The sequence below is a fragment of the Salmo salar genome, chromosome ssa29 (genome assembly GCF_905237065.1).
Source record: "Salmo salar chromosome ssa29, Ssal_v3.1, whole genome shotgun sequence".
Lineage (NCBI taxonomy): Eukaryota > Metazoa > Chordata > Actinopteri > Salmoniformes > Salmonidae > Salmo > Salmo salar.
This window is the reverse complement of record NC_059470.1, coordinates 41,797,501-41,808,089: the sequence shown is the minus strand read 5'-3', so window position 1 is coordinate 41,808,089 and position 10,589 is coordinate 41,797,501. Positions and strand designations below refer to the sequence as shown.

The window sequence follows — 10,589 nt, the reverse complement described above, 5'->3', positions numbered from 1 at the left end:
CTGGAGGGGGGGTTACAGTGAGATTAGTAGGAGAACAGAGACCTGGAGGGGGGTTACAGTGAGATTAGTAGGAGAACAGGGACCTGGAGGGGAGTTACAGTGAGATTAGTAGGAGAACAGACCTGGAGGGGGGTTACAGTGAGATTAGTAGGAGAACAGAGACCTGGAGGGGGGTTACAGTGAGATTAGTAGGAGAACAGAGACCTGGAGGGGGTTACAGTGAGATTAGTAGGAGAACAGAGACCTGGAGGGGGGTTACAGTGAGATTAGTAGGAGAACAGACCTGGAGGGGGTTACAGTGAGATTAGTAGGAGAACAGAGATCTGGAGGGGGGTTACAGTGAGATTAGTAGGAGAACAGGGACCTGGAGGGGGGTTACAGTGAGATTAGTAGGAGAACAGACCTGGAAGGGGGTTACAGTGAGATTAGTAGGAGAACAGAGACCTGGAGGGGGGTTACAGTGAGATTAGTAGGAGAACAGACCTGGAGGGGGGTTACAGTGAGATTAGTAGGAGAACAGAGACCTGGAGGGGGGTTACAGTGAGATTAGTAGGAGAACAGAGACCTGGAGGGGGGTTACAGTGAGATTAGTAGGAGAACAGACCTGGAGGGGGGTTACAGTGAGATTAGTAGGAGAACAGAGACCTGGAGGGGGGTTACAGTGAGATTAGTTGGAGAACAGAGACCTGGAGGGGGGTTACAGTCAGATTAGTAGGAGAACAGACCTGGAGGGGGGTTACAGTGAGATTAGTAGGAGAACAGAGACCTGGAGGGGGGTTACAGAGAGATTAGTAGGAGACCAGACCTGGAGGGGGGGTTACAGTGAGATTAGTAGGAGAACAGGGACCTGGAGGGGGGTTACAGTGAGATTAGTAGGAGAACAGACCTGGAGGGGGGGTTACAGTGAGATTAGTAGGAGAACAGAGACCTGGAGGGGGGTTACAGTGAGATTAGTAGGAGAACAGAGACCTGGAGGGGGGTTACAGTGAGATTAGTAGGAGAACAGACCTGGAGGGGGGTTACAGTGAGATTAGTAGTAGAACAGACCTGGAGGGGGGTTACAGTGAGATTAGTAGGAGAACAGACCTGGAGGGGGGTTACAGTGAGATTAGTAGGAGAACAGAGACCTGGAGGGGGGTTACAGTGAGATTAGTAGGAGAACAGAGACCTGGAGGGGGGTTACAGTGAGATTAGTAGGAGAACAGAGACCTGGAGGGGGGTTACAGTGAGATTAGTAGGAGAACAGAGACCTGGAGGGGGGTTACAGTGAGATTAGTAGGAGAACAGACCTGGAGGGGGGGTTACAGTGAGATTAGTAGGAGAACAGAGACCTGGAGGGGGGGTTACAGTGAGATTAGTAGGAGAACAGAGACCTGGAGGGGGGTTACAGTGAGATTAGTAGGAGAACAGAGACCTGGAGGGGGGGTTACAGTGAGATTAGTAGGAGAACAGAGACCTGGAGGGGGGTTACAGTGAGATTAGTAGGAGAACAGAGATCTGGAGGGGGTTACAGTGAGATTAGTAGGAGAACAGAGATCTGGAGGGGGTTACAGTGAGATTAGTAGGAGAACAGAGACCTGGAGGGGGTTACAGTGAGATTAGTAGGAGAACAGAGACCTGGAGGGGGGTTACAGTGAGATTAGTAGGAGAACAGAGACCTGGAGGGGGGTTACAGTGAGATTAGTAGGAGAACAGACCTGGAGGGGGGTTACAGTGAGATTAGTAGGAGAACAGAGACCTGGAGGGGGGTTACAGTGAGATTAGTAGGAGAACAGACCTGGAGGGGGGTTACAGTGAGATTAGTAGGAGAACAGAGACCTGGAGGGGGGTTACAGTGAGATTAGTAGGAGAACAGAGACCTGGAGGGGGGGTTACAGTGAGATTAGTAGGAGAACAGAGACCTGGAGGGGGGTACAGTGAGATTAGTAGGAGAACAGAGACCTGGAGGGGGGTTACAGTGAGATTAGTAGGAGAACAGACCTGGAGGGGGGGTTACAGTGAGATTAGTAGGAGAACAGAGACCTGGAGGGGGGTTACAGTGAGATTAGTAGGAGAACAGACCTGGAGGGGGGTTACAGTGAGATTAGTAGGAGAACAGAGACCTGGAGGGGGGTTACAGTGAGATTAGTAGGAGAACAGAGACCTGGAGGGGGGTTACAGTGAGATTAGTAGGAGAACAGAGACCTGGAGGGGGGTTACAGTGAGATTAGTAGGAGAACACAGACCTGGAGGGGGGGTTACAGTGAGATTAGTAGGAGAACAGACCTGGAGGGGGGTTACAGTGAGATTAGCAGGAGAACAGAACTGGAGGGGGGTTACAGTGAGATTAGTAGGAGAACAGAGACCTGGAGGGGGGTTACAGTGAGATTAGTAGGAGAACAGAGACCTGGAGGGGGGTTACAGTGAGATTAGTAGGAGAACAGACCTGGAGGGGGGTTACAGTGAGATTAGTAGGAGAACAGAGACCTGGAGGGGGGTTACAGTGAGATTAGTAGGAGAACAGAGACCTGGAGGGGGGTTACAGTGAGATTAGTAGGAGAACAGAGACCTGGAGGGGGGTTACAGTGAGATTAGTAGGAGAACACAGACCTGGAGGGGGGTTACAGTGAGATTAGTAGGAGAACAGAGACCTGGAGGGGGGTTACAGTGAGATTAGTAGGAGAACAGAGACCTGGAGGGGGGTTACAGTGAGATTAGTAGGAGAACAGAGACCTGGAGGGGGGTTACAGTGAGATTAGTAGGAGAACACAGACCTGGAGGGGGGTTACAGTGAGATTAGTAGGAGAACAGAGACCTGGAGGGGGGTTACAGTGAGATTAGTAGGAGAACACAGACCTGGAGGGGGGTTACAGTGAGATTAGTAGGAGAACAGACCTGGAGGGGGGTTACAGTGAGATTAGCAGGAGAACAGAACTGGAGGGGGGGTTACAGTGAGATTAGTAGGAGAACAGAGACCTGGAGGGGGGGTTACAGTGAGATTAGTAGGAGAACAGAGACCTGGAGGGGGGTTACAGTGAGATTAGTAGGAGAACAGACCTGGAGGGGGGTTACAGTGAGATTAGTAGGAGAACAGAGACCTGGAGGGGGTTACAGTGAGATTAGTAGGAGAACAGAGACCTGGAGGGGGGTTACAGTGAGATTAGTAGGAGAACAGACCTGGAGGGGGGTTACAGTGAGATTAGTAAGAGAACAGACCTGGAGGGGGGTTACAGTGAGATTAGTAGGAGAACAGAGACCTGGAGGGGGGTTACAGTGAGATTAGTAGGAGAACAGAGACCTGGAGGGGGGTTACAGTGAGATTAGTAGGAGAACACAGACCTGGAGGGGGGTTACAGTGAGATTAGTAGGAGAACAGACCTGGAGGGGGGTTACAGTGAGATTAGTAGGAGAACAGAGACCTGGAGGGGGTTACAGTGAGATTAGTAGGAGAACAGACCTGGAGGGGGGTTACAGTGAGATTAGTAGGAGAACACAGACCTGGAGGGGGGGTTACAGTGAGATTAGTAGGAGAACAGAGACCTGGAGGGGGGTTACAGTGAGATTAGTAGGAGAACAGAGACCTGGAGGGGGGTTACAGTGAGATTAGTAGGAGAACAGAGACCTGGAGGGGGGTTACAGTGAGATTAGTAGGAGAACAGCCTCTAGTAGAGATGAGTTCATGTTGTCTGCGTTGTGAGTGGGAGGGGATTGAGAAGGGGTGAGGTCAAAAGAGGCAAGGAGGGGAGAGAAATGAATCGAAGGCTGACGTCAGGAGGTTGAAGTCGCCAAGTACGAAGAGCGGTGAGCCATCATCATGTAATAAGCAGGTAATGATAATCATGTAATAAGCAGGTAATGATAATCATGTAATAAGCAGGTAATGATAATCATGTAATAAGCAGGTAATGATTATCATGTAATAAGCAGGTAATGATAATCATGTAATAAGCAGGTAATGATAATCATGTAATAAGCAGGTAATGATTATCATGTAATAAGCAGGTAATGATTATCATGTAATAAGCAGGTAATGATAATCATGTAATAAGCAGGTAATGATAATCATGTAATAAGCAGGTAATGATAATCATGTTTTAAGCAGGTAATGATAATCATGTAATAAGCAGGTAATGATTATCATGTAATAAGCAGGTAATGATTATCATGTAATAAGCAGGTAATGATAATCATGTAATAAGCAGGTAATGATTATCATGTAATAAGCAGGTAATGATTATCATGTAATAAGCAGGTAATGATTATCATGTAATAAGCAGGTAATGATTATCATGTAATAAGCAGGTAATGATTATCATGTAATAAGCAGGTAATGATAATCATGTAATAAGCAGGTAATGATTATCATGTAATAAGCAGGTAATGATAATCATGTAATAAGCAGGTAATGATTATCATGTAATAAGCAGGTAATGATTATCATGTAATAAGCAGGTAATGATTATCATGTAATAAGCAGGTAATGATTATCATGTAATAAGCAGGTAATGATTATCATGTAATAAGCAGGTAATGATAATCATGTAATAAGCAGGTAATGATTATCATGTAATAAGCAGGTAATGATTATCATGTAATAAGCAGGTAATGATAATCATGTAATAAGCAGGTAATGATTATCATGTAATAAGCAGGTAATGATTATCATGTAATAAGCAGGTAATGATTATCATGTAATAAGCAGGTAATGATTATCATGTAATAAGCAGGTAATGATTATCATGTAATAAGCAGGTAATGATAATCATGTAATAAGCAGGTAATGATAATCATGTAATAAGCAGGTAATGATAATCATGTAATAAGCAGGTAATGATAATCATGTAATAAGCAGGTAATGATTATCATGTAATAAGCAGGTAATGATTATCATGTAATAAGCAGGTAATGATAATCATGTAATAAGCAGGTAATGATTATCATGTAATAAGCAGGTAATGATAATCATGTAATAAGCAGGTAATGATAATCATGTAATAAGCAGGTAATGATTATCATGTAATAAGCAGGTAATGATTATCATGTAATAAGCAGGTAATGATTATCATGTAATAAGCAGGTAATGATAATCATGTAATAAGCAGGTAATGATTATCATGTAATAAGCAGGTAATGATTATCATGTAATAAGCAGGTAATGATAATCATGTAATAAGCAGGTAATGATAATCATGTAATAAGCCGGTAATGATTATCATGTAATAAGCAGGTAATGATAATCATGTAATAAGGACAAGTGCTGACAAAGTATTCGTAATTTGTCCAATGCTGTTTATTTTGCCGATTGATAGCAGAATAATAATTTAAAATATATAAAAAAAGAAAACATTGTCATTTTGCAACAAAATCACATTTTTTATAAAGACACACAATGCTGTTTGTACAATTGAACCATACTGTTTTCTTTGTTTGAAGAGACAAAGAGGGTTAAAGTACCATGTAATAATAGCAGAAGGCTACAGTGATATTGTGTCATGCTATCAGTTAGGAAGCAAAACATTCTGTCCTGTAAAATAAACAACACATAAACTTTAAGAACATTTTAGTCATATTTATTTTTTAAAGCATCACGTCTGCTTCTCTCATAAGAATGGCCAGTTACGTTACAATCCATAGATAGTTTTGTCGACCAGATTCCCTTTAGTCTCTGATTAAAAAGCTCTAGCAAACGTCAGTAATACGTCTATAGCTCTTAAAATCACCTCAACTCATGTCTGGACGAACGATAACTACCCTCTATAGGACCAGCAACCTGCTAACTACTCTCTATTGGACCAGCAACTCACTAACTACCCTCTATAGGACCAGTAACCTATTAACTACCCTCTATAGGACCAGCAACCTGCTAACTACTCTCTATTGGACCAGCAACATACTAACTACTCTCTATAGTACCATACTAACTACCCTCAATAGGACCAGCAACCTGCTAACTACCCTCTATAGTACCATACCAACTACCCTCAATAGGACCAGCAACCTATTAACTACCCTCTATAGGACCAGCAACACACTAACTACCCTCTATAGGACCAGCAACCTGCTAACTACCCTCTATAGGACCAGCAACACACTAACTACCCTCTATAGGACCAGCAACACACTAACTACCCTCTATAGGACCAGCAACACACTATCTACCCTCTATAGGACCAGCAACCTGCTAACTACCCTCAATAGGACCAGCAACCTACTAACTACCCTCTATAGGACCAGCAACCTGCTAACTACCCTCTATAGGACCAGCAACATACTAACTACCCCCTATAGGACCAGCAACACACTAACTACCCTCTATAGGACCAGCAACCTGCTAACTACCCTCAATAGGACCAGCAACCTGCTAACTACCCTCTATAGGACCAGCAACCTGCTAACTACCCTCTATAGGACCAGCAACCTGCTAACTACTCTCTATTGGACCAGCAACTCACTAACTACCCTCTATAGGACCAGTAACCTATTAACTACCCTCTATAGGACCAGCAACCTGCTAACTACTCTCTATTGGACCAGCAACATACTAACTACTCTCTATAGTACCATACTAACTACCCTCAATAGGACCAGCAACCTGCTAACTACCCTCTATAGTACCATACTAACTACCCTCAATAGGACCAGCAACCTATTAACTACCCTCTATAGGACCAGCAACACACTAACTACCCTCTATAGGACCAGCAACCTGCTAACTACCCTCTATAGGACCAGCAACACACTAACTACCCTCTATAGGACCAGCAACACACTATCTACCCTCTATAGGACCAGCAACCTGCTAACTACCCTCAATAGGACCAGCAACCTACTAACTACCCTCTATAGGACCAGCAACCTGCTAACTACCCTCTATAGGACCAGCAACATACTAACTACCCCCTATAGGACCAGCAACACACTAACTACCCTCTATAGGACCAGCAACCTGCTAACTACCCTCAATAGGACCAGCAACCTGCTAACTACCCTCTATAGGACCAGCAACCTGCTAACTACCCTCTATAGGACCAGCAACCTGCTAACTACCCTCAATAGGACCAGCAACCTGCTAACTACTCTCTATTGGACCAGCAACATACTAACTACCCTCTATAGGACCAGCAACACACTAACTACTCTCTATTGGACCAGCAACATACTAACTACCCTCTATAGGACCAGCAACACACTAACTACCCTCTATAGGACCAGCAACACACTAACTACCCTCTATAGGACCAGTAACACACTAACTACACTCTATAGGACCAGCAACACACTAACTACTCTCTATTGGACCAGCAACATACTAACTACCCTCTATAGGACCAGTAACACACTAACTACCCTCTATAGGACCAGCAACCTGCTAACTACCCTCTATAGGACCAGCAACATACTAACTACTCTCTATAGGACCAGCAATATACCAACTACCCTCTATAGGACCAGCAACACACTAACTACCCTCTATAGGACCAGCAACATACTAACTACTCTCTATAGGCCCAGCAACATACTAACTACCCTCTATAGGACCAGCAACACACTAACTACTCTCTATAGGACCCGCAACACACTAACTACCCTCTATAGGACCAGCAACCTGCTAACTACCCTCTATAGGACCAGCAACATACTAACTACTCTCTATAGTCCCAGCAACCTACTAACTACTCTCTATTGGACCAGCAACATACTAACTACTCTCTATAGTCCCATACTAACTACCCTCTATAGGACCAGCAACCTACTAACTACCCTCTATAGGACCAGCAACCTACTAACTACCCTCAATAGGACCAGCAACACACTAACTACCCTCAATAGGACCAGCAACACACTAACTACCCTCTATAGGACCAGCAACCTACTAACTACCCTCTATAGGACCAGCAACCTACTAACTACTCTCAATAGGACCAGCAACCTACTAACTACCCTCAATAGGACCAGCAACACACTAACTACCCTCTATAGGACCAGCAACACACTAACTACCCTCTATAGGACCAGCAACACACTAACTACTCTCTATAGGACCAGTAACCTGCTAACTACTCTCTATTGGACCAGCAACCTACTAACTACCCTCTATAGGACCAGCAACCTGCTCACTACCCTCTATAGGACCAGCAACATACTAACTACCCTCTATTGGACCAGCAACTTACTAACTACCCTCTATAGGACCAGCAACCTGCTAACTACCCTCTATAGGACCAGCAACCTGCTCACTACCCTCTATAGGACAAGCAACACACTAAATACCCTCTATAGGACCAGCAACACACTAACTACCCTCTATAGGACCAGCAACCTGCTAACTACTCTCTATTGGACCAGCAACATACTAACTACTCTCTATAGTACCAGCAACATACTAACTACCCTCTATAGGACCAGCAACATACTAACTACCTTCTATAGGACCAGCAACCTGCTAACTACCCTCTATAGGACCAGCAACACACTAACTACACTCTATAGGACCAGCAACACACTAACTACACTCTATAGGACCAGCAACCTGCTAACTACTCTCTATTGGACCAGCAACATACCAACAACTCTCTATAGTACCATACTAACTACCCTCAATAGGACCAGCAACATGCTAACTACTCTCTATTGGAGCTGCAACATACTAACTACCCTCAATAGGACCAACAACCTGCTAACTACTCTCTATTGGACCAGCAACACACTAACTACCCTCTATAGGACCAGCAACACACTAACTACCCTCAATAGGACCAGCAACCTGCTAACTACCCTCTTTTGGACCAGAAACATACTAACTACTCTCTTAGTACCATACTAACTACTCTCAATAGGACCAGCAACATACTAACTACCCTCTATTGGACCAGCAACACACTAACTACCCTCAATAGGACCAGCAACATACTAACTACTCTCTATAGGACCAGCAACACACTAACTACCCTCTATAGGACCAGCAACCTACTAACTACCCTTTATAGGACCAGCAACACACTAACTACCCTCTATAGGACCAGCAACGTGCTAACTACCCTCTATAGGACCAGCAACACACTAAATACCCTCTATAGGACCAGCAACCTGCTAACTACCCTTTATAGGACCAGCAACACACTAACTACCCTCTATAGGACCAGCAACACACTAACTACCATCTATAGGACCAGCAACCTGCTAACTACTCTCTATTGGACCAGCAACATACTAACTACTCTCTATAGTACCAGCAACACACTAACTACCCTCTATAGGACCAGCAACACACTAACTACCCTCAACAGGACCAGCAACCTGCTAACTACCCTCTTTTGGACCAGCAACATACTAACTACTCTCTTAGTACCATACTAACTACTCTCAATAGGACCAGCAACATACTAACTACCCTCTATTGGACCAGCAACACACTAACTACCCTCAATAGGACCAGCAACATAATAACTACTCTCTATAGGACCAGCAACACACTAACTACACTCTATAGGACCAGCAACATACTAACTACCCTCTATAGGACCAGCAACACACTAAATACCCTCTATAGGACCAGCAACCTGCTAACTACCCTCTATAGGACCAGCAACACACTAACTACCCTCTATAGGACCAGCAACACACTAACTACCCTCTATAGGACCAGCAACACACTAACTACTCTCTATAGGACCAGCAACACACTAACTACTCTCTATAGGACCAGCAACCTGCTAACTACCCTCTATAGGACCAGCAACACACTAACTACCCTCAATAGGACCAGTAACACACTAACTACCCTCTATAGGACCAGCAACCTGCTCACTACCCTCTATAGGACCAGTAACACACTAACTACTCTCTATAGGACCAGCAACACACTAACTACCCTCTATAGGACCAGCAACACACTAACTACCCTCTATAGGACCAGCAACACACTAACTACCCTCTATAGGACCAGCAACCTGCTAACTACCCTCTTTTGGACCAGCAACATACTAACTACTCTCTTAGTACCATACTAACTACTCTCTATAGGACCAGCAACATACTAACTACACTCTATAGGACCAGCAACATACTAACTACACTCTATAGGACCAGCAACACACTAACTACACTCTATAGGACCAGCAACCTGCTAACTACCCTCTATTGGACCAGCAACATGCTAACTACACTCTATTGGACCAGCAACACACTAACTACCCTCTATAGGACCAGCAACACACTAACTACTCTCTATAGGACCAGCAACCTGCTAACTACCCTCTATAGGACCAGCACCATACTAACTACCCTCTATAGGACCAGCAACCTGCTAACTACCCTCTATAGGACCAGCAACACACTAACTACACTCTATAGGACCAGCAACACACTAACTACACTCTATAGGACCAGCAACCTGCTAACTACCCTCTATAGGACCAGCAACACACTAAATACCCTCTATAGGACCAGCAACCTGCTAACTACCCTCTATAGGACCAGCAACACACTAACTACCCTCTATAGGACCAGCAACACACTAACTACCCTCTATAGGACCAGCAACACACTAACTACCCTCTATAGGACCAGCAACACACTAACTACTCTCTATAGGACCAGCAACACACTAA

The 10,589-nt window shown here is 44.5% G+C and overlaps 1 protein-coding gene across 1 annotated transcript in view; it reads right to left on the bottom strand.

Annotated features, from left to right (window-relative positions):
- Positions 1-5,247: 5,247 nt before the first annotated feature.
- The window catches only part of LOC106590697 (1-phosphatidylinositol 4,5-bisphosphate phosphodiesterase delta-1), an 87,095-nt gene continuing 81,753 nt past the window's right edge, over positions 5,248-10,589 (bottom strand). Inside the window, exon 15 of the mRNA XM_045710677.1 lies at positions 5,248-10,589. This exon is cut by the window's right edge and continues 1,143 nt beyond it. The gene's annotated coding sequence lies outside the window, so the exon portion shown is untranslated.